Here is a 27,598-nt window from a genome sequence, read left to right on the forward strand (position 1 = left end):
GAACTAGTGACCAAGTACCCTTTGCTGTGTGGGGTAGCTAGAGATCAGCTTATCATGATATTAAACAGAAGGCAGAAATACTTGATTTCACCACTAGATGGAAATTATATCTTTGTGATGTTGCTAAGCAACAAGAGATCAGAAACCCATAAGGAGTGTCCATAGAATACAGTGTTAAGTTGTCCTACTAAGTTCCTGCTGCATTCCCTTTAAAAGCCTATCTGAAGAAGTAATAGCCACAGTGTGAGTGTGCTTGGTAGGGTGTGTGTATGTGTGTGTGTGTGTGTGTATACACACACGTGTGCGCGCATGTGCGCACGTGCATGTGTGTAGGGTCACGAAGGAATAACGCTTACTTACTCTCTGCAATAATAAACAGATGAAGCAGCCAATACAATCCAAAAAAGCCCAGTCATTATTTGTGACTTAGAAGAATAGTTATCATTAGAAATAAATTCAAATATTGAGGACTTTGTCTCCTCTTATCTCCACACCCTTTGAATAAGGCATTTGTAAGTGCTGAAATTATTCCCCTTGGAATATTTCAAAGCTACAAGTGTTTATTAAAAGAGCCAAGTATCTAAGCTTTAAAAGAATATTATGTCATCAATGAATTCAGGATCTGTTTTTTTTTCTTCTTGAGAAATTCAGCTGGGCAGTGGGGACCTTATAAACATTTCCTTTGCTGATTGAGAACAAGGCCCAAGGAAACAGGAATCTCTCGTAGGGATTTGTAAATAGCTAGTATGAAAACATGAATGGTCAGAATAAGGGATGCACCTTTTAACTGCTCTTTACCAGTAGTCATTTCCCATCCAAGTTCTAACCTGGTCCTATTCTGCTTGGCTTCCAAATTCAGAGATCAGCATGTTCAGGCTGGTATGGTTGTAGACACCAGCAATCATTTTCATTATTTCTTCTGGGTAAGTTTTCATCTCTCCGTTTTCTCTGATCATCAGTTTTGTTTTGTTTTAATAAATTTAAGAGCAAAAGGAGAAAAAAAAAGCTAAGCCTAATTGAAGATAGCCAGGAACCAAATGCATGTATTTATTTCCAACATGTTTTAAGCAAGACCTGTATGACCTGCCCCCACCCGGACTCAGATGCATTACTGGGACACCTGGGGAGTTCACCGATCTTTGCTGAGATACGGGTATCCAGCAAGATGGCCATACTTGATGTGGGCCAGAGCCTGTGCCCAACCTGCCAGCGTTGCTGTGGTGAGCACTTGTCTGTGCAGTGCTGTCTAAAGCTGCTCCACCAAATCCCACCTAAGTGGTCAGAGTACAAATGAGCCTGCCGGTGGGTAGTCCTACCTCATTCACGAGCTCTTTCAGAACAATTTCCATTACTTTTTTTTTTTTAAATACTGTTTTTGGCAAACACTTGATACTTGAAATAAAAAATGCATGAGTCACCTACTGGGATAGGCTCAGTGTGTGGTTCATTGAATTTAGCTAAATCGTGAGCCATCCATCAATAGTCCTCTTGGTGAACACACTTATAATAATTTCGCACATTACAAACAAAAATAGGTATGATTTTCAAGATTCTTGAAGCTATTTCCCTTAGGGATTCTTTGGATTGTGTTTAGTGCGTTTTGTTTTGCTAGGCGTCGGCCTTGTTTACAGACAGATCCAACACTTGTCTCTCATGTGGTGAAGGAACTTCGCTTTGGAGACATCCTGGAGTCCTGAGTTAGGATTAAGAATTAAGGGCGGTTGTTTGTTCTTGACAGATCACTGACTTTTTAGATTAACTTTGGCATCTGAAAATGATGCCCCTCCTCTTGGGAGAGCCTCTGATAGAAGTGGAGTGATAGAATGATTTTTGGTCTATAGTCTGAGGGAGAGAGCAGGGAAGAACCGGAGGGGGCTGGGGTAGAGGGTGGCGGTTAAGTGTCTGCCCACCACCGCCCCCTGTTGGATGGTACTTTCCATTGTCCAAAGCCAGTGAGTGCTAGCCATAGGGAGTTATGTGACCAAAGAAAAGAAGACGGTATTGGTCTTATATCAATTTTGAAAAATTAGTTGGCTAGATTAAACAAAAAGAGACTTATCAAAGAAGCAGAACAAAAGATTTCTGAGCTGAGAAGTCCCCACCCTTCCTCCAGTGGCTGCCAGAAGTAAAAACAACCCCAAGGTGGTGGGCGTGGTCGTGGTGGTGGTTGCTGTCCCAATTTGTTTCCTCTTTCTTTAGTGGAAAAAAAAAAAACCCAAACCCAAACAAACAAAAGCAAAATTCACACAGGACTTCTGTTTTTTTTTTTTTTTTTTTTTTTTAATAAAAGCAGGATGCTTTTATATGGGTATAAGTTATAAAATCAAAGTTCTTCACTATGCCTAGTGGCCTTGGGTCTATAGGGTGCACGAGGGTGGTCCAGCAAACTGGCTGGGGCATTTTCTTTGTTGTGGCACAGACCTTACCTTTATTCACTTTCTCCAGAGTCGCTAAACGTTCAGGAAAATTGTGTGACTCTGGGGATCTCATTCCTCTCGTGCATGAATGAAGCATTTAAAATAGGTGATAGCCCACAGCGATTTGGTTTCCAAGACACACTCAAGTTGCCCTTTCTCCCAAGATGCTAGTGTTAGGGAAAAGTAAAGACCAGGCACACCGAGAAATGAAGCGTTCAGTCGCGAAAGCAGTGGGTACTAATTCAAGTGTTTGGTTGGTTAGTGTCTCCTAGGTGCTCAGGTCTCAGACGCACGCTAAGTGTGCCGCATGAGTCCCCGGGGCCAGCAGATGGCGCACTTGCACAGCCCACATATTTTTCAGGATTTCCCAAGACAAACAGCATTTATTACCATCCAGAAATAACATCAATGGTGGTTTGAACAGATTGTAACATTTCCCAGGCTACTGAAATTATGGCGGACTGTGAGCTGTGGTATTTGCTAATATATAAAATTATTAGAACGATCACAAATCTCTAATACTTTCTGGTGCTAGTTGTCTCTTTTAACTAGGCATCAACAAGCTATTTGTAAATGAGATTAGGTTTTCAGGTTAGGGAGAATGTGAATTGGCGAAGGTCATATAATTTAGACCGATTGTCTTTTAACATTGTTACTGCCGTTGCTTTTCCTGTTTCTAATGTCCACCTCTCTTTGTGGCATGTACAATGTCCGTTCATTGGTGCGTTGACTAGGGACCAGACAGGAGGCACCCATACCCTCTCACCCTGTATGTTTTACAGGGTCACCAGAACCCCTGGCCTCCTATAGCTTATGTTAGAGTGCTCCATTGTGATAACACCTCTTATTTGCATTGAATGAGACATTGTTCTTAGTGTTTATCAACTTTATTTACCGAATCCTCCTTATAACCTGTAAAAGGAGGCTGAAAACTAGTATCTTACGAAGAATATAAACAAATGGATAATTGTGTTTTTCTAGATTCTTAAATACATGTTTTTTTTTTTAAATTAGTTTTTGGCTTGGATATTTAAGCCTTTTACTTTTACTTGTGTGTTGTGTGTGTGTGTATGTGTGTGTGTACATGTATGGGTGTCAGATCTTCTGAAGTTGTAGATACAGGCAGTCTTAGCCATGGTAAGTTGCGACTATTGAGAAGGGAACTTGGGTCCTCTGAAGTGCAGCAAATGCTTTTAACCACCGAGCATTCTTTTGAGCTCCAAGTCTTAACGTTGAAATGGTGGCAACTTAGAAGCTTTAATTTTAGCACGTCGGCTTGGCCAGTGTCACTTTTGTTGGCTTAGCGGAATTCTGAGGAATTCTTTCTACAATCTCATGTTTTGAAGAAAAAGTTCATCAGAGGTTGAAAAGAAGTGTGTCAGAAAGGAGAAAGGTTGGCAGATCCAAGACTCATGTATGTATAATACCTTCCTCAGATCCTCCTGCGAGGGTTAGCCACAAAGGGTTGGGGGTGCTGGAGAGTTTTGCTCTGACATGTATTTATTTCAAAACCACACATAGGGAATGCTGCATGGCAAGATGGTGGTGAGCACTATTTACGTATGAGGGGACAGTAAGAGACAGGCAGATTTTTGACCAGTTTCTGGCTTCCGGTCCATGCTCCTGACCACTGCTTTCCACATACCCTAGGTAGTAGATATGCTGGCAGAGTGGAAGCTACTTAACCAAGGTCAGAGACCAACTTGGGCACTTAGGTGTTGATTCATTTCTAAGAGAAATACTTACATATAAATAATTTCTAAAATTAAAAAAAGAAAATACCTAAATGAGATATTAACCTGGATAAAGGAGGGTAGAAACTATTAAAAAAAAAACCAAGAAACTTCAAAGTGACCCTCAAATGTTTTCTTTTTTTGAGCATAGTAACCTACCCTATTGCCCTCACTTTTCTCTTCTCCACTTTTTGTCTAAACAAAAGAGCAGACATGAGTTTTACTATTTTGGGTCTGATTCGTATATTTCTTTACTTTTTATTTCTCTATTTTGTCATTTCTTTTCAACATGATGACTCCCACTTCCATCCATTTCTCACGAGCTTATTCTTCTGCATGAATAAACCCCACATGCATCTCACATTTTCTTTACCTGTGTATTGGTACCCAGGCTGAGGCTTCGGACTGTGAACAGCACTGGGATAAACACAGGCATGCAGAGGTCTCTGTTGTATCCAGGAATGGTATAGCTGGACCCTGTAGTCACAGCTAGCTGTAAATTTCCCTAAAATACTTTCTGTATGCATGCATGTGTGCATGCTTGCATCTGGGGTGTGAGGTGCATTCGTGTGTGTGATCACATGGAAGCCTGAGGTGTGTCATTCCTCAGGCATTGTCCAGCTGGGTTTTTGAGACAGGGTCACTCATTAGCCTAGAACTCTCCAAGTAGGCTAAACTGGTGGGCCAGCAAGCCTTATGGCTCTGCCTGGCTCTGCCTGCCCAGTGCCAAGGTTACATGGTCATTATGTCCACCTTCTTAATGTGGGTTCTAGGGATCAAAATAAGACTCTCATCCTTACACGCAAGCATTTTACAAGCTGAACTTTCTCCCCAGCATTCCCTACTATCTTCAAATGCATGCTAAGGCTAATGACACTGAGGAGAGATACAGGAAAAATCATTATTTTCACTGAAGGTGTAGCAAATGGAGATGGCAGCCGATTGCTGCCATGTTTTTGTGAATGCACACTATCTTCCTCTTTTGATAATTTTACTGTGTATCCCTGCAGTGTTCCTGGGAGACAGATTCCAATTTCAAGGTTGTATAAGAATCAACTTGGGTCTTGTTGAATCCAGATTCTGATTTCATAGGTCTGGGAATGGTGCTTGATAGTCTGTGTTTCTCAGTGCCCGCTGCTGCCATAGCCTTGTCACAGAGTTGTAAGGACAGAGGGGATACCAACCACTATGTCACAGAGTTGAAAGGATAGAGGGGGACACCAACCTTTATATTCTGCACATCCTTCTCCCTCCCCCTCCTCCACAGTAGTGGTTGTCAGTGTGATTCAGACCTGGCTGAACAAGATTCTCAGTTTTTCCACTTACCTGACACATATATACAGGCAATGAAGCCAATTTATTGAGAGATACATAGAAGAGGAAAGATATACATGCAACACACACACACACACACACACACACACACATGCTGAGAGTGTGTGTATGTATGTGTGTGTGAGAGAGAGAGAGCGAGAGAGAGTGAGAGAGAGCAAGAGAGAGAGCGAGAGAGAGAGAGAGAGAGAGAGAGAGAGAGAGAGAGAGAGAGAGAGAGAGAGAGAGAGAGAGAGAGAGAGAGAGATTGAGATTCTGTTGCTGTCTTTTTTGAGTCCTGAAGGCAAGGGTCTCCTAAAACATCTCAGTGCCCTCCTCTGACTCATTTTGTTAGAAAGATGGCCCCTGCCTTGCGGTGTTTTGGGGAGGACATGGGTGATGGGGGTATGCTTTCAAAGGTTGTGCCTGGTCCCTGGTTCTTCCTCTTTTCTTTCTGTCTACCATGAGGTGAAGAATCTCCTGCTGCCATGATGCCCAGGGCCAAGTACAAGGGCACTGAGACCTCTGAAACCAGGAGCCCAAAAACATCTTTCCTTCTTTAGGTTGTTTTCCCAATGCTTTTTGTCACTAACAGATACAAAAGGCTCTGCCAGACAGAGAAGTGATTTAGATTCAAGGTGAATGTGGCAGGAGGGTGGTTGCCACCCTTGAGGAAAAGAACTAGGAAGAGATATTGAGGCTGTCAGAACAAGGTCTGGGAAGATCTGTAAGAGCAATAGTAAGATATTTAACTGTTGTGATGTGGTTGCCGACCAGTTACAACACAAACGAGCCATTCTGACACTCTGGATAGTAGTTCAACACAAGCTTTGATCACCTGCCATTATAGTCATCATAAGATGTGTAATATTTGGGGATGCTGCTGTATGTTTTAATAATTATAGTTATTATAACATTTATAATATCATAATAATGTATTTCTAGCATTTCTTCCTTCTCTTTTCTCCCTTCAAACCTTCCCACACACCCCTTGCTTTCTTTCAGATTCATGTCCTCTTTTTTCATTACTTGCTATTGGTTACTGCCAAGGTGCGTGTGCCACTACTACACACTTATGGTCACTGTGTGATAGCTGATATGGTTTCTAGGTCTCACAGCTGGGTGTGATTGTTGGTTGCTTCCCTTTTGGGAGCTTGCATTGTGCCTTCTGGTACCATGAAAACTAGTCCTCATGGAGGAAACAGTTAGGCCAGTTCCAGCTCAGGGGCCTCTAACCCCTCTTTCTGAAGTGAATGGTGCATTCTGGAGCTGAGTTTTTTAAGTTATAGGTTTGCAAAAGATTTTTTTTTTCATTTAAATGCATTGAACTTAATTTGAAAACAAGCAAGGATGTCACTGAGAAATTGATATCAGGAGAACTAAAGTTTGTTTTTTTTAATAAAACTTTATTAGTGTATATTTATTGTACGTAGATAGTTATGGGCTTCATAAAGATATTTTCATACAAGTATTCCATACACTTTAACCATATTAACCTACTCCCTTTCGCGTCTTACATTCCTTCGCCATGACTTCTTGCTTCTACTTTTATGTTCTGTATACATCTGGTTTTGTGTACTTATATATCACCTAAGATCCGCAAATGACAGGGAATGTGATATTTGTCTTTTTGAATCTAAACTTTTCACCTAACACAATAATCCTCAGTTGGACTCATTTTCACTCATGTTTATAAATACAAGGCATCTCTTATTGTTTTATAAAGTTCAGACTTATTTCCCATCAATATTTTTATTTAAGGTATATTCACTGTCACGGCAGATGATAGTCTTCACGTTTTTTTAGAATAATCATCAAAGCTTTCTCCTTTAAAATTAATGTTATTATACCTAGAATTCATTTAAATAAAATTGTCCCACATTATTCTGAATGTGGTAAGTGGGTAATTGATTGATATTACAAAAATGAAAGTCTTCAAAATGTAGATGAAGTCAAGAGTAACATTACAATTTGGTTTTATTAAACATCATAAGAATCTGAAAGAAACCTAACAAGAGTCAATTTCTAGGAGTTAGAATGACCATGAACTCTGTACTTAAAATATACCGCTAACCTATGTAGGAACTGAAGAATTTTCTGTTGATTATGGACTGGCAGGCAAAGGGGAGCAATGGCAGTGGGAAAGGTACACGTTCCATGCTTCTTTTGGTGACTCAGTTAATGTACAGAAACACCGCTCTGGAAATCCAGAGATCTTGGTTTTAGTTCAACAATTCCTTGTGTTCAGCTTTGCACTCCATCCTCAACCTTGAAACGTAAGACTGAAAAGTTTTATATAGACAGCATTTTGTAGCGCTTACCATAGGCAAGTTCTCTAGATGGGGGGCTGTTTATTGTTCTGAAAGAAAACACTGGCAAGCTTTTGAGACAAAGATTCTTCAGGAAAGAGCAAATCACCTTGATATGAGAAAGGAACACTTTAGAGCAATCTAGAACTATTCTAGACCAGGATATTGGGTGGTTCAGTTTTGGGACTATGGAAATATTGCTAAGAGTCTCTGAGGGATTTCAAGACTTGTAAATGAACAATACTCCACACATATGTGCTTCTCTGTTCTAATCTATATACATCCTATTTTAATGAATAAGTAACAGTTCTTTAGAGTGAAATGAATCCATGGTAGCTTTCTCTTAATATAATATCTAAAATGTAAAGTGCTATAAATTCTGTTAGTCTTCTCCTTTAAAAAATAAGCATGTTAAAGAAAGAGATTAAGATAAATTTAAATTTAAGTCCAGGTAACTTAAACTTAAAGGAGTAAAAATTGAAATTCAGCAGCAAATGTGGTTTGGGTTTTATAAAAAAAACCTCCACAGATTGATCAGCGGGTGCTCTTTCTGTATCCTTAGGACTGTGAAGAATTACCTAGAGGCAAGACGAGAGCTCATTAATTAAATACTTCTGCACTGGACACTCAGCATGCCTGACAGTCCTCTCATTATGTGCCCCAGGGAGGAATACTAGTTGTCACGAGCCAATGTAGAATAATTTTCTTGCTACTATAACTGCATGAGAAAATGCTCTGCAGCACTTTCTCATGTCTATTAGGTAAGTCATTTGAGGGGAAAATGGCTTGGCACTGACGAGAAAGTCAAAACATTTCATGAAAAGATATTAAAATGATTTTTATGACAAGAAAAACCTTCATTCAAATGTAAACATCTTTCTCTAGCACCCTAGGGACACCTCTACTTCTGTTATCTCTTTCCTTGGGTATGTTTTTCTTGTTTGTTAACATAGAGGATGTTTTATGTGCCCTGATATACTATAACTGAATTAAAGAGTGAACAATTCAGTTGTTTTTAGTAACTACTATAAGCTGAGAAATTGATCGATCCTTTGGCTTTTTTATTGGGTGAGATCTCTGGGTATTGTGGGCAAATCCTACCTGTTTATATTCCAATTAAATATTAATAAATGAAAAAAGTTAATTCTCTAAAGCTTTGATGAAATAGCTAGCTGGTTGAAGAATTTCAAAGCTCAATGATTTAATTTATTTAGACTCCGATGCTTAAAAACATGGCATGCAAATTTGTAAGAAAAAAGTCTTAATGCTTTACCTGCCAACCTGTGGTTCCCACATTCCTACTGCTCACCACATCCCTTTGCCCACCTGTGACTCCCACCACATTTCTTTACCCATCTGTGATCCCCACCACAACCCTTTGCACACCTGTGACTTCTAGCATGACTCCCATGTCTGCCTGTGACTGGCCCCCACACCTTATCTTCCCTAGTGTTTTTCTAAGCCTAGAAATATAGGGCAGCTAATAGAACCATCAATCACTGGAGTTAAAACTCAATGAGGAGGCATTTTAAGGTCCATGGTATATAGTTCCCCTAAAGATCTCCAGGAGGGATCAATGCCAGTTGCCTCCTGTTCCACATCAGTGTAACTTTTATTGCTTTTTGCTCATTCTGTATCTCAGGTTTTCTACTCCCTCACTCTAGTGTTCTGGGAATGACTCTCAACCTGATTACCTGTACCCATGACCCTGTAATAGGCACATAAAATGATTCTGTATATTAGGAAACTTCTTTGTATATTTCATTTAGTCACTATGCCAATAGAGAGAAGCAAATTATTCTTTTAACAAATTAAAAAGAACATGTTGAACATATTCTCTGTCTGATCACATTAGGGCAATGACAGGCCTGTGATTGGATAGGAATGGAGAGGTGGAGCTAGAGTTTGAGGAGGAGAAAGGTCAGAGAGCAGGAGGAGAATCTGGATCATGGAGGCAGATGGTGATGATGAGTCAGACCCCACGTGGTTATACAACCAAGCAAAGACTTTTACAAAATACATTAATTGGGTTAAAATATTGTCTTTATTGTTTGATTCTGAAATTATTGCATTGGCATCTTGTAAATTGTGATATTATTATATAAACCTGATTGGAAAATAAAGCCTTAAGAGTCATGCATTACCTGGTACTAGCCGGTAGATGAATGATTGTGGGGGTGTGTAAAGCATTGCATGTGAGCGAGATGTTGGTGCTAGCTGGGAGAAAATAGCAAGAGCCTGCCTGGACTTAGTGCTGTGGCCAGACGGCACAATACTGGACCGACACTAGAACGTGTTCCAGTGGGGAAAAGGAGTTTGCAAAGTTGCCAAAAGTTGCAAAGTTTGCAAAAGGATTCATTTTTTAAATAATTCCTGAAACAAGAATACAGGTGATTTAATGCTCGTTATCATAAGAACTACTGCTAAACTCTGATAAAAATGAATTCTTACTTGAGCAGTTAAGGTGCTCTCAAGAAGACCTTTTTGCTCTATATAAACAAGACAGGAGTTTTCAATCAGAGCTGATGGCAGGTCTAATGGAAGGTTAACTGAAACAGTGCCTGCAGACCATGAGCAGCAGCCTTCGGGTTGAGGAACACGCGCCTGCCAGGGCATGGAGTTCCCCATGGTTTACAACCAGCTGTTAGCAGAATGCAGAAGCCTAAACTCTCTGTCCACAGTTGCTGCTGCTGCCGGCAGGTCCTTGCTGTTGTCTTTGCTGAGACTGTAATTGCTGTCACTGTCTCTACCAACAGTAGAAAGTGTTTCTTGCATTCTCCAGATTTCTAGTCTTCTACCAGTGGATTCCTCTGGAAGAACCTACTAGAAACTGGCTGGCAAGTGTCTAGTGAGAGTAATCAGGGATCTAGCACAGGTTTGTGAGTGAAATCACAGAACAAAATGAGTGTCTATAAAACTCAACCCAATTCATGTATTGACTCTTTACCATGTTTTTCTTTCAGTGTCAGGAACAAGACAAAGATGTCAGTTACCATAACTCTTACTTTTTAGAAGTTTTCTTTTTTAAAAAATGAAAATAGATTCTTCTCTCATCCAGTACATTCCAACCACAGTTTTCCCTCTCACCCTTCCTCCCAGATTCCCCCGCAACCCCAGCCCCACATCCATCCCACCTCTGCTTCCTCTTCAGAAAAAACTCTAAGAGAGGAGAGCCAAACAGGACAAAACAAGACACAAGAAAAAGTGAAATCCCTCTTATTGAGGCTGGACAAAGCAACTCAGTAGGAGTCCCAAGAACAGGCAAAAGGCTTAGAGACACCCCAGCTCCCTTTGTTAGGATTCCCACAAGAACACTAACCTAACAACCATAACATATGAACAGAGGACCTGGTTCAGATTCATGCAGGTCCTGTGTTTGTTGCTTCAGTCTCTGTGAGCCCATCTGAGCCCTGCATAGTTGACTCAGTAGGTTGTGTTCTGATGTCTTCTATCCCCTGACTACTGTAGTCTTTCCTCCCACCTCTTCCAAGAGGTTGCCCAATCTCTAAGGGGAGGAACCTGATAGAGACCTCCAATTTATATATCTCTCTGCATAATGCCTGGCTAATTATCAAAATCTATTCTTTTTCATGAGAAGGTCCATGCATTCTCATCTATAGGTTTTCTATTTACTTAACTGTGGTGGGTTTGGCCTAACTGTTTGCAGGAGTGACACTGAGGGACCCTGACTTCCCCACGTCCCGCCCCCATTGGTTTTGATTGGTAAATAGAGATGCCGGCAGCCAATGGCTGGGCAGGACATTTAGAGGTCGCGACTTTAGAATTCCTGGGCTTGGCCCCCTGAGGAGGAAGAACATGATATGATATACCACATCCAGAGAGTGTGGAGGAGGGGAGAGATGTCTTGCCTGAAGAGAGTACCGGATGGAGAGGCATAGCCGCCCTGGGAAGGAGCTGGGAGAGCATGGCCCAGTGCATGGACCACTTGGGCGGTCCTCTGGGTCCAGAGCAGCCAAGACAAAACACAGAGTTTAGTAAGTAGTAACTATCCAGAAGAGATAGTGGAGGTTAGGCAGTGGTTCAGTTATTGAGCTGCTTAAGGTGTATTAAAATATAACCATTGGGGCGGGTAATGAACCCCCAGACAAGATTTATTAGTTAATTATTTTTACATCTAACTTCTTTGGGTCTGTGAATTGTGGCTTGATTATCATTTATTAAATAGGTGATACCCACTTATAAGTGAATGCATACCATATTTGTCTTCCTGGGCCTGGATTACCTCACTTAGGACTTTTTTTTCTAGATGCATCCATATGTCTGCAAATTTCATGATGTCCTTTTTTCCAACAACTGAGTAATACTCCATTGTATGACTCAGCCAGGAAGCCTAGGCTAACAGCCCAAAACTTAACTCTTATTTTTAAAAACTGTTACTGAGAACTCATTCATGTACTATTTAATTACGCATTTGTTCCTAGTTACTGTAGTTTTAGAGGGCTTTAATCATCTGAAGAAAAAACCCTGGCTTTCTAGCTCTCACCCCAGAATTCATACCCATATCTCTCCCTTCATCTTTACCCTGAGAGAAATTATGAGTCTATTTTCTCTCTATATATATTTCTTCATCCTGAAAATCCATATGAATATAATCATGTAATACTGGATCTTTAGTAATTAGTGTCTTTTATGGTATTTGAAGCTTATACATGTTGTAATCTGCCTTTGTTATCTAAGGTAAACGATATTAAATGTATAGACTTATTTAGTATTTTCCTTTTTATTGTAACTGCTATAATACAAAATGGCTTGAATACTGGGGAAAGACAAAATTATTGTATCTGATAATCTGACTTGTCTACCTTAAAAAGTCGAAAGGCACAATAATGCTTAAAGAGTGTTATGTGGAAATTTACCTGTGTACCAACCAGTAAATATTGTGAAATGTTGTTCATTTAAAATATTAATAAAAAGCTTTTATACTTCTGAGCATTAGTAAGATGCAATGTACAACATATATAAACACATATATGGATACACACTATGTAGATATACAGATATATACAGACACATTTATAGACACTTATACACACACACACACACATACACACTAAAACAAATATTTTGTTTTTGTTCCAAGAATAGAATATCTAATCTCAGTAAAATGTTAAATTTAGAAATAATTTTAGAAAATTAGTAAATAATGAAAATAAAGTTTTAAATTATCATTGAATGAGAAACCTGGATAGTGATCTGGAACCTTATAACTGTCAAAGTTTTAGACAGTAAAACACATTTTAAATTACCTTAAGTTATTAGGTAGTCTTCAAAGTTCCCAGGACAACTGAAAGAAAGTAACTGTCAATCTAAAACTCTATACCCAGCATATATATCACTCAAAGATAATGTGAACTGAAGATAATCTCTGGCAAACACTGAGAAGATTGTTCACCGACAGACTTATATTGAAATAAAGCAATAAAAAGAAGCAAAACTGAAAGGATCCCAAGAAGAAACAAAAATACAGGAGAACCATGGACCTCAGTAAAGAAAAATCGGTAGACAAATAGCAATATAAAACAAAGTGATACTGGCTTATGAAGTATAATTTATATGTACAGTTAAATGTATTAAAATAATTATTTAAAAAGTGATGGCAAGGTAAATAGAACTAAAGTATTCTAAGGAACTAAAATATAGAAAATCTAGATAATGGTAAAGGAGGTTATGGCATGCAAACCCGAAACAAAATCAGTCTATTCTGATGGCAACCAAAGTAACTTTAAGCCAAGAAGTATTACCATAAATGAGAAACAGGAGAGATTTAAAATTGACAAGGGGCCTGGGGTTGTGTTGGCTAATGTGGTATCAATTAAGTCCTGGGGCATGCCTGAGAGGGGGTGTATTGATAAGGTTAAATGAGGCTGATGTGAGGGAGATCCACTTTGGAATGTGAGTGGCATCATCCTGTGAGTGGTGCCTCTGAACACCAAGATTTGTTACTCTCTGTTTCTTGACTGTAGATGCAATGTTGCTCATTGCATCAGCTCTTGCCAATACGAGTTCCCTGCCATGATGGATTGTACCCTCGAACTGTGAGCCAAGATACATTCTTTCTTCCTTAAATTACATTTGTCAGTGTATTTTGTTACAGCAACAGGGAATAATTAACACAAGGGTTAAAAGACTCAGAAGATAAAAATAAATTAGGTTCATGTAGTGGAATTTTCCCCTAATACATAAAGATTACAAGAAATCAGTCACTGAGGGAGGAGGCCGGACTTCCGGGTCAGGGAGAGGAAGAGGGAATGCAGGAGAAAGAAACTTGCTTTTTGGACTGTGGAAGCAAGGCAGATGCAATGTAGAAGGCCGGAGGCTGTTAGTGTGAATGGCAGAATCCGCTACTGGATGATTTCTAACATAGAACACTTTATAAAATTAGGATGCTAGGTTCTGCACCCAGCGATTGTGTTATCTGTTGATTCTAAACTAAGATTGTATGGTGTTTTCCTTCACGTGCCAACTCAACTGGGTTCCAAAAACAGATAACTGTGGCAGAGCATGGGTTTGCAAGAAGTGCGCCCAAGCTAGCTGCAGGAATTTAGAAGTGTGGGGAGAGCTTGGCAGGAGCCAGCCCCAGAATGGAGAGAGCTCAGAGTTAGAGAACCAGCCTTGGTTGGACAGACTCTGGCTAAAGGGAATAATGTTTGGATTATTATTTTTAAAAGTCTAGAGATAGGCCTGTGGTAGTGGTGCACACCTTTAGTCTCAGCATTGGGGAGGTAGAGGCACATGAATATATGAGATCAAGGCCAGCCTAGTCTACAGAGTGAATTCCAGAAAGCCTGGGCTACACAGAGAACCCAATCTTGAAACAACAACTAGGACAACAGCAAAAGAAAACCAAGAAACAAACAAAAAGTCTAGAGATAGAGGAAACTTCTTCAATTTGAAAGTCTATTGTTGAGATTTGGTCTGTTGCTATGTATTGTAATGCTAAATACTGGCCCTGTTTGCCCCCAGGGATGAGGAGATTCTCTTGTAGAACCAAGTGATGCAATGTAACATTGCCCCCTAGTTACTCCTGATGGGTGAATAAAAATGCCTATAGCTGAGTAGAAGAGAGATAGCAGTTTTTGGTTCCTAGGCTTAGGGTCAGAGGACCACCATGAGGGGAAGAGTAAGAAGGTGGAGAGAGGAGAAGATGCCATGGGGTAGGTGAGTCATGAAAACATGGCCACGAGGGCTAGCCAATTGGAGTTAAGAGTGGCCCAGATGTAGCGTTGCAAGTTATAACTCAGCATTATTGGCAGGGAAGAAGACATAATAGCATTGAGGGTATAACTGCCCATCTTTAGTACTTTAATGAGTTATTATAAACATAAAAGTTTTGTATCTTTTATCAGGGAACTGAATGATGAAAGGTGGGGTAAATCCTCCTCCCTGATTGAGATTAATATTTGAAACAATTTGTGTCTTCAAAAAAATTACAGTAAGGGAGATGGTTGTGAGTAAAGTGGTTACCACATAGGCACATGGATCTGAATTCTATCCCCAGAGACCACATAAAAATTTGTGATATTAAGGTGTGTGTTTGTAATCTCAGTGCTGGGGAAGCAGAGACAGGCAGTTCCCCATGGCTCACTGACCAGCCAACTAGCCTACTTGGTGAATTTGAAGCCAGTGAGAGTCTGTCTCATAAAATGTAGGTGGATAGCTGTGGTAAAAAACACTTAGGGTTATCCCCTGGGCTCCACATATGTGCAAACACATGTATATGGGTACTGGTATATATGTGTACCTGTGCACGTGCATACACAAACACATGTCTCTGACAAAATTATACTTAATAGGTGAGATAGTTAATGGTTTCTCTTTAATATTAGACTTAAGACTGATGTTTCCTACATACAATGTATTCTGACTACTGATTCCTAAATTTGTCTCACTTCCATCCCTACAATACTCCTTTTACATTTTCCCCAGTATCTTTCCTGGATTTGTGGCCTTTGGTTTTATTTTGTGACACATTTTGCTTAACCAGGGTCAGCTTTGTGACCATCAGATTTGAGCTGTTCATTGGATCCAGGTTGGTTCATCAGTAGGTACACAACTAAAGGCAATGATTCCCATCTCCACGAATCTCTCAGTAATAAATCATCAGTGAGGGGTGGCTCCCCTCCCCATGTCCCTCCTCCAACCACGCCTGTTGATAGGCATGGTCTTTGTTTAAAAATTCTATTTCTTTTAGTTTTAAAATTATAATATGATTAAATTGTTCTCTCCTACTCTTTTCTCCCTCCAATTGATCCCATATGTCCCTACTTGGTCTCTTTCAGATTCATAGCCTCTTTCCCATTAAGTTTTGTTTTATATACATATATGTTCTTAAATACATAAATTAAACTTAGTCTGTGTAATGTTACTTCTGTACATGTTTTCAGGGATAAGCATTTGGTATTGGATAACCAATTCCAAATTCCTAGGAAGACTATTTTTCCTGCTCTTATCATTCCTTAGTTGCCCTTTGAGTAGGATTGAGGACTTGTGAGTTTTTCCTTGTCTATTTTAGCATACCTGTTGTGTTGTCCTTGTTCCATTCATGTTTAGGCAGTCATGTAGGTGAGACTTTATGGGTGTACCTTCTGACATTACTAGCAAAATACTTGATCCTCTGGCTATTGCAATATTTCCTCCCCCTCTTCCACAATGTTCTCTGAACATTAGGTGCAGGAGTTTCTTTATGGATGTATCCTCTAGAACTGGGCTTTACAACTCTGCATTTTGATTGGTTGTGGTTTTCTGTAGTGGTCTCTGTGTGTCTCAAAGAGAAGTTTCTTTGATGAGGGGTGAAGACTACACTTACCTTTGGATATGAGGACAAATATTTAAGTTGTTAGGGATTATGCTGGTTTAGTAAAATTGTGGTTGTAGATTCTCCTCCAAGATCCATGACTTTACTAGCTCTAGGAAATCAACTAGGTTTTGTGTGCCAGGCATGTTTTCTGTCTTGTTGAGCAAGTCCTAAGTGCAATTAGAGAACTGTTAGTTCTTGCCAAGGTATGTGAGTCACTGTTGTACCTTTAGGGTTATTGTGCCCTGCTGGTAATTGTTGTATTTCATAGATGTTATAGCTGGATAGGACTGTGGTGGCTTACCTCCTTTAGTAGCTTGTATAGTGTCTTCTGGTACCATGAAAACTAGTCCTCAGGAAGAAGAATGTAGAGGAATTTTAATCCAGCAACATGGCTGTCTCATCACATCCAAAGACCTTCTAGGTCTGTGGGATCCAGCTGGAATGTAGACATGCCCTTGGTATCTACCTCTGGCTGGAATCCTTTGGTACACACCTTTAATCTCAAACAGTGATGCCAAATTGAGGGGAAGACAAAGTGAAGAATCAGAGAAAGAATTGACAAAATGGGTCAGAGTTAAGATACACCCAACTCTCAGGAGAAAAGCTATTTAAGAACAATGCAGCAAGAGGCAGTCAGTCAATTCTGTTCAGTCAGTTGAATTCAGAGGAATGGAGTTGAGTCAATCAGTTGGGAGTAAGTGCAGTGAGTTCAGTGCTGTGGAGTTGAGTTTGTTTGTGAATTCATGTAGTATAGTGTCATGGAGGCAATTGAAGCCAGAGGATAAGGAGTCAGAAGATTAGAATAGATTGCCAGAGTTAGTTTGAGGCCAAGCAGAATAATTTAGTCAGAAGCTGAGAGAAGTCAGAATGAATCAGTCGGCTTGGAGAAGAATTTGAGCCAGAACAGCTGAGTTGTATCAGCCAGCCAGAGTTCAGAAAGAATGAGCTTATTCAGCAGTGAGGCTCCAAGATAGAAATTACATCAGGTGAATAAAAGTTACTTTTACAGAAGAATTTCAGATCAGTTCAGTCTCAGAGTCCTTATAAGACCATGAGTCTGAAGCACGTGGTTTCTTCTACCTCTGGGTGGCAATGAAAGGTAATAACAGTAGCCTATGATAGTCTCTTGGACAACCCAGTTTAACCACTTAAAAAAGGACTTCTCATGTATGGTGTTGAGGTTTTTATTAAATGGTCTTTAACTCTTAGAGGGACCATTGTCAGCCCAGGTGAGAAAGTTTCATTTAAATAATATATGTTTATATACAGACTTATGTGTATTATAGCTTTTAAAGGTAAATGGTTAATAGTATGGTTTCTTATGATTTTTCAGATATCCTTATGTTAATTTTACTCTCCTCCTTCTTTCTTCTCTATTTACCTCCTTCTCCCTTCCTAGAAAGCTTCCTTCCTGCCTCCATTTCCATGATCAGCTAACTGTACCTTGCTCTTCTTATCTTTATTGCTATACAACTCCCTACACAAGCAGTGGTGCCTGAAGGACAATCTCCATTTTGCTTTCAGACTCCATTTTTTGATTAACTTGCCCTCAAAATGAACTCAGCTACTCGAAAAACCTCAACTTGTTCTAGGAGCCATGTCACTGGCTACAATCACAATTTTCCTGAGCAAACAGCCACTTTACCCCTAGCAACAACCAATCAATTCTTAAGGAGAAAGTACCTGATGTCTCAAATTAGATTGATTAAGCTAGCAACCATTGTTTATACCAAGCTGAAATCATTATAAGCCCATAGAAGTGCCCCCAAACAAATGTTAACTAATCATGTAACTGCCAAGTTGGGAAGTCCTTTACCCTGCTACAACAACTGTGATAAATAGGCAAGGCTTGTACCAGCTTAGGACCTTCCACACTATCCACTGTTCTGAAGAGGTTGAGGGGGGGAGTCCAAGTTCAAGCGTGAATAAAGACTCTTTGTGTTTGGATATGAGTTGGTAGTTTTTGGTGATCTGTGGGGACCTCGCAGTCTGGGCATAACAGTACCTCTTTATTTTCCTGTTTTCTGTTGTTATCCAGGGATATGACCTCATATCTGAAGATTTGGAGCTAGGATCCTCAGAAGAGAGAGAACATTAGATGTTTGTCCTCATTATTACCTCAGTCTGGATTACTCCCTTCAATATATTTTTTAGTTCCATACATTTACCTGAAAAGTTCATGATTTTGGTTTTCTTTTTAGCTTAATTGTATTCCATTGTATATGTGCTCCACATTTTTATTATCTATTTATCAGTTGAAGGGCACTTAGGTTGTTTGCATTTTCTAACTGTTATGAGCACAGAGCTGCAATAATATGACTGAGAAAGCGTCTGAGGAATGTGATGTTGAATTCTTTGAGCATACACCAAGTAGTAGTATAGCTGGGTCAGATGGTAGTTGTAGTGTCATGTTTTTGAGAAATCACCATATTGGTTTCCATAGTGGCTGTACCAATTTACAATTGCAACAGTGAGTTAGGGTTCCTTTTACACACACACACACACACACACACACACACACACATACACACACCTTCCAGGTATTTTGTTCATCTTTGCCATTCTGACTGGGATAATTTTTTTCTCTTCTATAATTACTAGGGAATAGGAACATTCTTGTGCAACCTAGTGCAGACAAAACTGAACATGTGAAGTGACATTTCATTTACAGGTATTGAAAAGCTAAATAGTTTAAAGATACAATTTCTGGCGAGGCGGTGAGATGATTCAGTGGATGAGAGCAACACATGATCTACAAGCACAAAGAGCTGAGTTCAAATTCCCAGCACTCATGTGAAAAGCTAGGCATGGTTGTAGTACCTATATCTCAAGCATTGTGAGGCAGAAATAAGCAGATTCTGAGAGCACTCTGGCTACCCAGACTAGACAAAATGCCTAGCTTGCAGTTCCAGGAAAACGTCTATCTCTGGGCAATAGGTAGAGAGTGATAAATGAAGACACCTGAACTCCTGCTCTAACTTCTCATGTAAATACATGGACGAAACACTTCCATACCTATTACACATACAGAAGCACAAATACTTGCACACTCATATATAGGTACACATGAACACAAACACACACACACACACACACACCCCTATAAATTCTCCCATATTTACTGAATACATTCCCAGATGACATTGCTGTAAAAACAGAGCAAATTTAAGTTACAGTATTAAATACAGAGCTGTGCCATCCAAGGAAATCTTGTTGAGTACTAGGATGCAGTCAGCTGTTTACAATCCTCAGCTGCAGGGAGCTGCCTTGCTTAGAGTCACATCTTTCTAGGGGAATCTACACTCAGAGAGAATGATCAAAAGCTTATGGCTGTTTTGGCCCCAACTGAGATGATTCCATCAGTATTCAAAGCCAGGACCTGGGAGGGGACTGATTGAGGAATGAGTACAAAAGCCTCATATTAGACCATTACTTTTTTTTTCACTTTGGCAACATTTATCTACAATAATTATTTTGTGTGACTTTTCTATATTTATGTTTTAGTTTATGATAAATACCTCGTATCGTCTGCAATGTCAATTCAAGGTGGATTATAAGTTTAAATGCCTAAGTTAAAAGCTTCTGACAGTGTAAAAGTAGAGCCTCCTAGAAAACAAACAAACAGGAATGGAGAGATGGCTCAGTGGTTAAGAGCACTGACTGTTTTTCCGAAGATCTTGAATTCAAATCCCAGCAACCACATGATGCCTCACAACCCTCCGTAACAAGATCTGATGCCCTCTTCTGGAATGTCTGAAGACAGCTACAGTGTACTTAAATATAATAAATAAATAATCTTTAAAAAAAGAAAACAAACAAACAAATAGATTACCTTCATGTTCTTAGATGAATATTTGAATAGGACTGGAAATGCATTGACTCTAAATGGCTGTGTTGAAATTAAAGACTTGCTTGGTCAAAGACAATATGAATAGAATTAAAAAACCAAGCCAGAAACTGGCAGATGTTTGCAAAATACATATATATTGCATATATATGTGTGTATGTGTGTGTATGTGTGTATAATTCATCCAAACTTATAAAACATGAACAACTTAACAGAAAAAATGGACCACACTCTTGACTAGGCACATTATAGAACAGAACATCATGAGGTCATCCACATATATTAAGATAGGCAATGTCTTCAGCTTCATAGGAAGAGAAACCAAAACCACATTGACATACCATGTTGATAAAATATTTTTATATCTAAATATTTGCCAAAGGAGATGATGGGCTATATGAATGAGGGTTTATATATGATGTTCACTGCAAAATATGTTCTGAAGATTGAAAACAATCATGTCATACTATTTAAAACAATACAATTTTGGTTGGCTTCCAAATAAAAACCAAAGTGGAGACAAAACATGTCTCTGATAATAATGACTGTTGGTTTAAAGAACTGATGAAGCATATTCCAGAGTGGGTGCTAAACCTTACCTTTCCATAGCATATATGGATTGCTTACTCACAAATGTGTACATTTCTTTCCCTTTTGATGGGCTGTGGTCCTTAAACAAGAGGCAAGGGCTGGTGAGATGGCTCAGTGGGTACGAGCACCGATTGCTCTTCTGAAGGACCTGAGTTCAAATCCCAGCAACCACATGGTGGCTCATAACCACCCGTAATGAGATCTGACGCCCTCTTCTGGTGCGTCTGAAGACAGCTACAGTGTACTTGTAATAAATAAATCTTAAAAAAAAAAAAAAAAAGAAAAGAACATGAGGCAAGCTTTTTACCTCTGAGCCACATTCCCCAACCTAGACTCATATTATAAGGAAGAAGGGTAATGATCAGGAATCATTTATGATATGACTTCACAATTGGAAAAAGTTTGGAGGACCTCACTGCAGAGGGAGAACTTTTTTGCTGTGGCCCCTGTTGTTTCTGGAATTCTTTCCTCTCTAATTTTTAGGGGTTTTGCCATGCTGATCTGGCTTAGAGTTTGTGCTGAGTGATTTTGAACAATTTACATGTTTCTGGGCCTTATTGTCTTCACCTAAAAAGTAGATATAATATCTGCTAAACATTAATGTCTTATGCAGAGTTTGCAAAGGTCTGACTATGAGCTAGAGCTTAGTTAAGTCAGTACCTTTCTTTTCAACCATAATAGGAATCTTCAGTTTAAATATGTGGAATGTATTGTTTTCTGGTTGCCTTACGAATGGATGGCTAATTTTATTTTCCTGTTTCTAAATCTGGTCATATACTGTTCAATTTTTTTTGAAGGTAAATAATTCCTTCTTTTCTTTTTCAGGTGAGATTAATCTTCAAACCAGTAGGCTTTGCATAAAGTAAATTAATATCCATAATGTAGATGGGTCTCATCCAAATCAATAAAAGACCCCAATCTTTAAAATGGTAGTCTTTCCTCAGAAAGGTGGGTGCTCTGTCAGGAGGCTGGCTGATTCAGATTGCAGTTCTTTGGATTCCTAGCCTACTGACTGGCCCTTCTCAGAATGTGAACTCTCCAGGTTCCATGATAGGTCAATCCAGTTCCTTAAAACAAACCCCTCTGTGTACATACCCTCTAGTTCCCAAGAGTAGCCTGTGAAAACAACCCAAATGTTCACAAGATCAAAAGAGTTAGGAGGTGGAACTTAGTGGTAAGGGGTGGGTGTGACAACCTCCACTCTTATTCATATCTGGTGTCTGGCACCCAATATGGTTTATTGTTATTTTTGGAGTAGATAACTACATGCACAATGAACTAACTCTACAGAGGGAAGTTTAAAGAAAAGGGATTTAATTGTAGAATTATTTCAAAAATGAGAGTATTTATTTTTAAATTTTCTTTTTGATTTGTTATTAAATATTTACAGGGAAAGCATATGGGTTTATGGAGCTTCTATAATAAATAACAATAATCAGAAGTTGAAGCTTTGCTCATTAGTTAGAATGTGAGAAGAGAATGAATGTTCTCTACACTTGGCACTAAAAATAGGCCATGCACATTAGAGAAGCAGTTCTATTTAGGCATCAGCCATGGTCTCTTGATGTTTCTCCAAAACAAATAAGATTATCTGTCATCTATCTATCTATCTATCTATCTATTGTCTTTTTTTGAGGCAAACTCTCACTGTGTAGCTTTAAATATCTAGTATTTACTATGTATATCAGACTGTCCTTGAACTCATAGAGATTTTCCTGCTCTGCCTCCCAGGTGCTGGGATTAAAGGAGTGCATCACCATGCCTATCCTCTATAAATCATTTTTTTTTCAGGAATGGAGAACCAATGGGGAAAGGGAATGAAAAGCTTTACTCCCCAAAACCCTACAGAAGAGGAGAAGCTAGAAGGGTTGAAGATACCAGGAGTGCACAGTCCATAGAATCATCTAAACAGGGCTTATAGAAGCTCATGGCACCCACAGAGCCACAGAACTCATGGGTCTGAGCTAGGCCCTCTGCATACATTCTGTGATTGTTTAGCTTGGTGGGTTTTTTTTTTTTTTTTTTTTTTTTTGCAGGGGGAGTGACTCCTGACAGTGGGAGTCTGGGGCAGGTATCTTTGACTCTTTTGCAAACTCATGGGACCCTCTTCATCCTACTGGATTGCATAGCCCAGCCTTGATATGAGGTGGTGCCTGGTCTTATTAGACTTTGTTATGGGATATTCAAGTAATACTATTGGGAGGACTATTCTTTCCTGAAGGGAAATAGAGGAACAATGAATCTGGGGGAGAAGGGAGGTGAGGGGGACTTGGAGGAGTGGAGGGTGAGGAGGCTGAAAGTTGTGATGTATTATCTGAGAGAATAAAAAAGTATAAATACATACACACATACACATAAACACACACACACAAGTTTAAAGTCTTTTACAAAGGATCAAGGTGATCAGACCACATACTATAAGGAATAAACGTGAGATTTAAAGACTTTTTATTATTTCAAAATTGTGTGTGTGTGTGTGTGTGTGTGTGTGTGTGTGTGTGTGTGCATGTGAGGGCAGATGCCTGCAGAGTAGAGAAGATATCAGATGCCTTGTCAATGGAGTTTACAGGAGGTACTGGGAAACCAAATCAGGTTTTCTTCAAGGCAATTAGCCATCTCTCTAGCTCCAAAGTGTGATTTGCAAGATAGGAACCTGGCCAGGAGAGCAAGCTGAAACTCTGTGCCTCTAAAGAGGAGGTCGTGAGAAGTACAAACTTCCAGTCACAAGGCCATCCAGAAGAAACTGGCTATGAAATAGTGTAAAAATTATGCTTCTCCCTCTCTGCTGCCATAAGCCCCTTTTGTCTAACTCAAGTCATCCTTGGTTGTGACGGGACTGGGGAGATAATGATGCCTTCACATGGGGGTGCTTTGAGTGTTCTCAGCAGCAGCTCTCAATATTTCAAATAAATGCTGCTCTTATTCCAGAGACCGCAGACTTTTCTTTGGAGAAACAGATGAGAGAGAAAGAGAATCAGACTTTCTAAACAACAGCCAGCAGATGAATGCTGTGTTCTAAGAATCATCGATTGGGTCTAAGGCTAAATCTATGACCAAGACAAAGTTCCTGTGCTCCTGAAATGTTGATTCCAAGCCGGACAGTGGTGGCACATGCCTTTAATCCCAGCACTTTGGAAGCAGAGGCAGGCAGATTTCTGAGTTCGAGGCCAGCCTGGTCTACAGGGTGAGTTCCCAGACAGCCAGGGCTACACAGAGAAACCTTGTCTTGAAAAACAAAAAAACAAAAAACAAAAAACAAACAAACAAACAAACAAACAAAAAAACCCAAAAAAACCTGTTGAATCCATTGGAGGAGAAACAGGCAACGTCCATATCAGAAATATAGAGTGATTTTAGATAATAACAAGTGCTTAGACCTCAGGGGGCTTTGGGCGCCAAGATGAAGAGCTTGGATGTTATCTGAATCACCATAGGAAGCCATTGGAAGAGTTGAAGCAGGACAGTGATATGATATGGTTTATGTATTCCATGTATTCTTGACCCTGTCACTTAAAACTTGGTTAGTAATTTTGAGCCTAGTAGTGCCATCAGAGAGGCTCCAATTACTAGCTCTAAATCAAATTGACCAGAAGTGCTGTCATCCTTAGTAAAAAAGTTGAAGTCAACATAGCAGGCACTGACCTAATTTAAAAATGAACAAAGGATTTTAACAGACACTTCATAAAAAGATATATGAATGGGCAATAAGCATATAAAGAGCTGCTCAACATTGTTAGTCAAGACAATGCAAATTAAATCACATGAAGTGCTACTACACCCACTAGAATGGCTAAAACTGAAGACGTTGTGTTGAGTATTGGTGAAAATGTGAAGTAATTGGACACTCATGTACTGCTGATGGCAAAGCACTAACTTGGTAGTTTCTTTAAAAGATTGAACAGTTATTTTGTGATTCAGCAGTCTCCCCCTAAGCATCTGCCTAAAAGAGGTGGAAGCATGTACCCACACAAAAACTTCTACATAGTCCAAAACTGTTACCTCAGATGTGAAAGAGGTGGAAGGATAAGCACATTCTCATGTACTCGTTCACTGAAGTTATCATCAACAACACCAAAGAATCAGCAATTGCCACGACCAGCATGGAGGAAGTGATTTTTTTTTCTTAACAAGATAGATACATAAAGAAGACACAAGGTGAGAGCCCACGTCTATAGAAACCAACGAGCAACAATTCACAGTGCCAGACCCAGGGCTTGTGATGGTGGAGCTATGACAGGTTTGCAGAAACTCTGTGGGATGATGAGAAGGTTCTGTATCTTGACTGTGGTGATTAACTACATGGACACACATCTATCTAAAGTCACCAAAATGCATGCTTCTTAATGTTTGTGTTTTACTGTGCATATGATCAAAAGCAAAGCAGGAAATATGTTGTGTGTTATCATTAGGGAATCCTTAATTCTCAGAGAACCCTGTCATCAGTCAGGCTTTGGATCAGAGAACAGCTGCAGACTTGGGCTTGGTTAACACAAGACACATGCTCTTGCATCTCTGCATCCCTTCCTACTTCCCCCTCATTCCCTAGGGCCTCCTTTGTCTTCCTCTACAAGCTTTGAACATTACCACACAGGATTTCCTGCCTTAGCTGTATAGTCACATCATTAAGGTTGTATTAGGCTGAGTCAGAATGGAGCCAGTTGGTGTAAACAGCATTTCATTGAGGAATGTTGGTGAATGTTGGCTATTTCATCTTCTTCTTCTTCTTTTTTTTTTTTAATAGAATCACTTTGTGTGTGATCATTTTGAAAGTCTTCCAGGACTAACCTATTCTTTTTTGTTTTGTTTTGCTTTGGTCATTGTACAAATGTATGGGGTACAGCATAAACATTCAGTACATGTACGCCTTATGTATTGATCACTTCAGGGGATACAGCATTTATTACCTCCTCAAACATAGCTTCTCAAACATAGCTTCTCTCATTCACTCTTATTTTTGGTTTAGTTTTTGTGTTTTTCTGGAGCCATATATATATATATATACATATATATATTCTATAAATGTAAGAAATGGATGATAAATGGAGAGAATTATAATATATATGTTATATATATACACACACGCACATACCTCACATAGGACTTAGAACACCATAGATGCCAACATCTGTGCTACTTTCAGGAAATGAATCAGTCTTTTCTCTATCAGCACCCCAATTTGGGGTTTGCCTAAAATTGGGTCTACCACTTTAGTAAGTGGCTGAGTTAAATATTTTGACTCTAATTTTCTCACTTGTCACAATGATCCAACTGGCAGCAGAGTGGTGGGTTACCAAGAAGGCAATTAATTATCCTCCTGTCTCCTTGTGTATTAAAATTTGTCCCCTCTCCCTAAAGAGAGGTGATGTTATGGCTTACAACTACTATACTCTTGCAGAGCTCTCCATACCAATTATGAGGGTTCGGTGTTATGACATTCTTTGATAAGATGTTATGACACTCTGTGATAGAAAGCCGTTGTCCTATTGAAGCAGAAACTCCATCAGAAGCTCTGAGAATCAAGGGTGTGCTCTTGATGCCGTGGTTGGGAGGGGACTCTCTGCTCCCTGTTCCAACGAAAGGCCTCCCACATAGGACTTTCCACGTAACCCAGATTATTTCCTGCCTTTATTTTCTATCTCCCACTTTTATTTAGTGCTCAATGGTAGGAGCTTATGATATAGCATTTCTTAACTTACTATTGAACTCTGTAACACATTTTTGCAAACGGCAAAATTAAATTGGGTGCATCAGTGGCAAAGAGTTGATGGTGCTATTTCTTTTATTATTTGTTTGCTTTGAACTGGATATGAGGTCTTGTGATACCCAGGCTGGTCTTAAACTCCCAGGTTCAAATGATCTTTCTACCTTTGCCTGAAAGGTGCTGGAGATACAGTTTTCATATCCAGCTGGTTACCTTTAAATTCAAATTGTGATTTTTGTTGTAGAAAGGTGAGGCCAGTTGGTTTAAATGAAGCCTTAACACTTATTGGAATCATAAATTTATGATTTCCTTATAGGGAGGCTTATTTTGTGGTCTCATGCCAAACTGTTCTACCTGGAAAGTGACAAGTTTTATCGCAGATCTGAAGCCAAGTTGGTAATTACTTACCAGATAATAACCTTTCTAGATTGGTTGTCTTTCAATGTCAGGGCCAAGAATTGTATGAATTACCAATTTAATCAGTTTGACTCTTTCTTTCTAACTTTTCTTCTTCAGCTTTGAATAGATCAACTCATGTAGCAAATAATAGAGGAAACAACAGTAGTTGGCGATTTCGAAAGAGGGCTTTTCTTCCCCTGGGCTACCTGATCAAGAGATTGAAGTTGAGCATATGGGATGGCTCTTTTAGACGGCTTTTTATGGTAATATGTACAAATAACTCGGCTACCTAATGCCCTGTGTATCTGGACAATCCCTGACTCTGATGTCTGTTCTCATCATCTTTGTTGGTACCTCTGACTTTGAACAGAATCTACTTAGATGAGGAATTATAAGTGATAGTCTAAGTGATAGTCTTCAAGAGAGGATAGCATTTTTTATGGTAGTAGTAGTAGTGGTGTCCACCTGCTGT

Source organism: Mastomys coucha, unplaced genomic scaffold (genome assembly GCF_008632895.1).
Source record: "Mastomys coucha isolate ucsf_1 unplaced genomic scaffold, UCSF_Mcou_1 pScaffold6, whole genome shotgun sequence".
In the NCBI taxonomy this organism is placed as follows: Eukaryota; Metazoa; Chordata; class Mammalia; order Rodentia; family Muridae; genus Mastomys; species Mastomys coucha.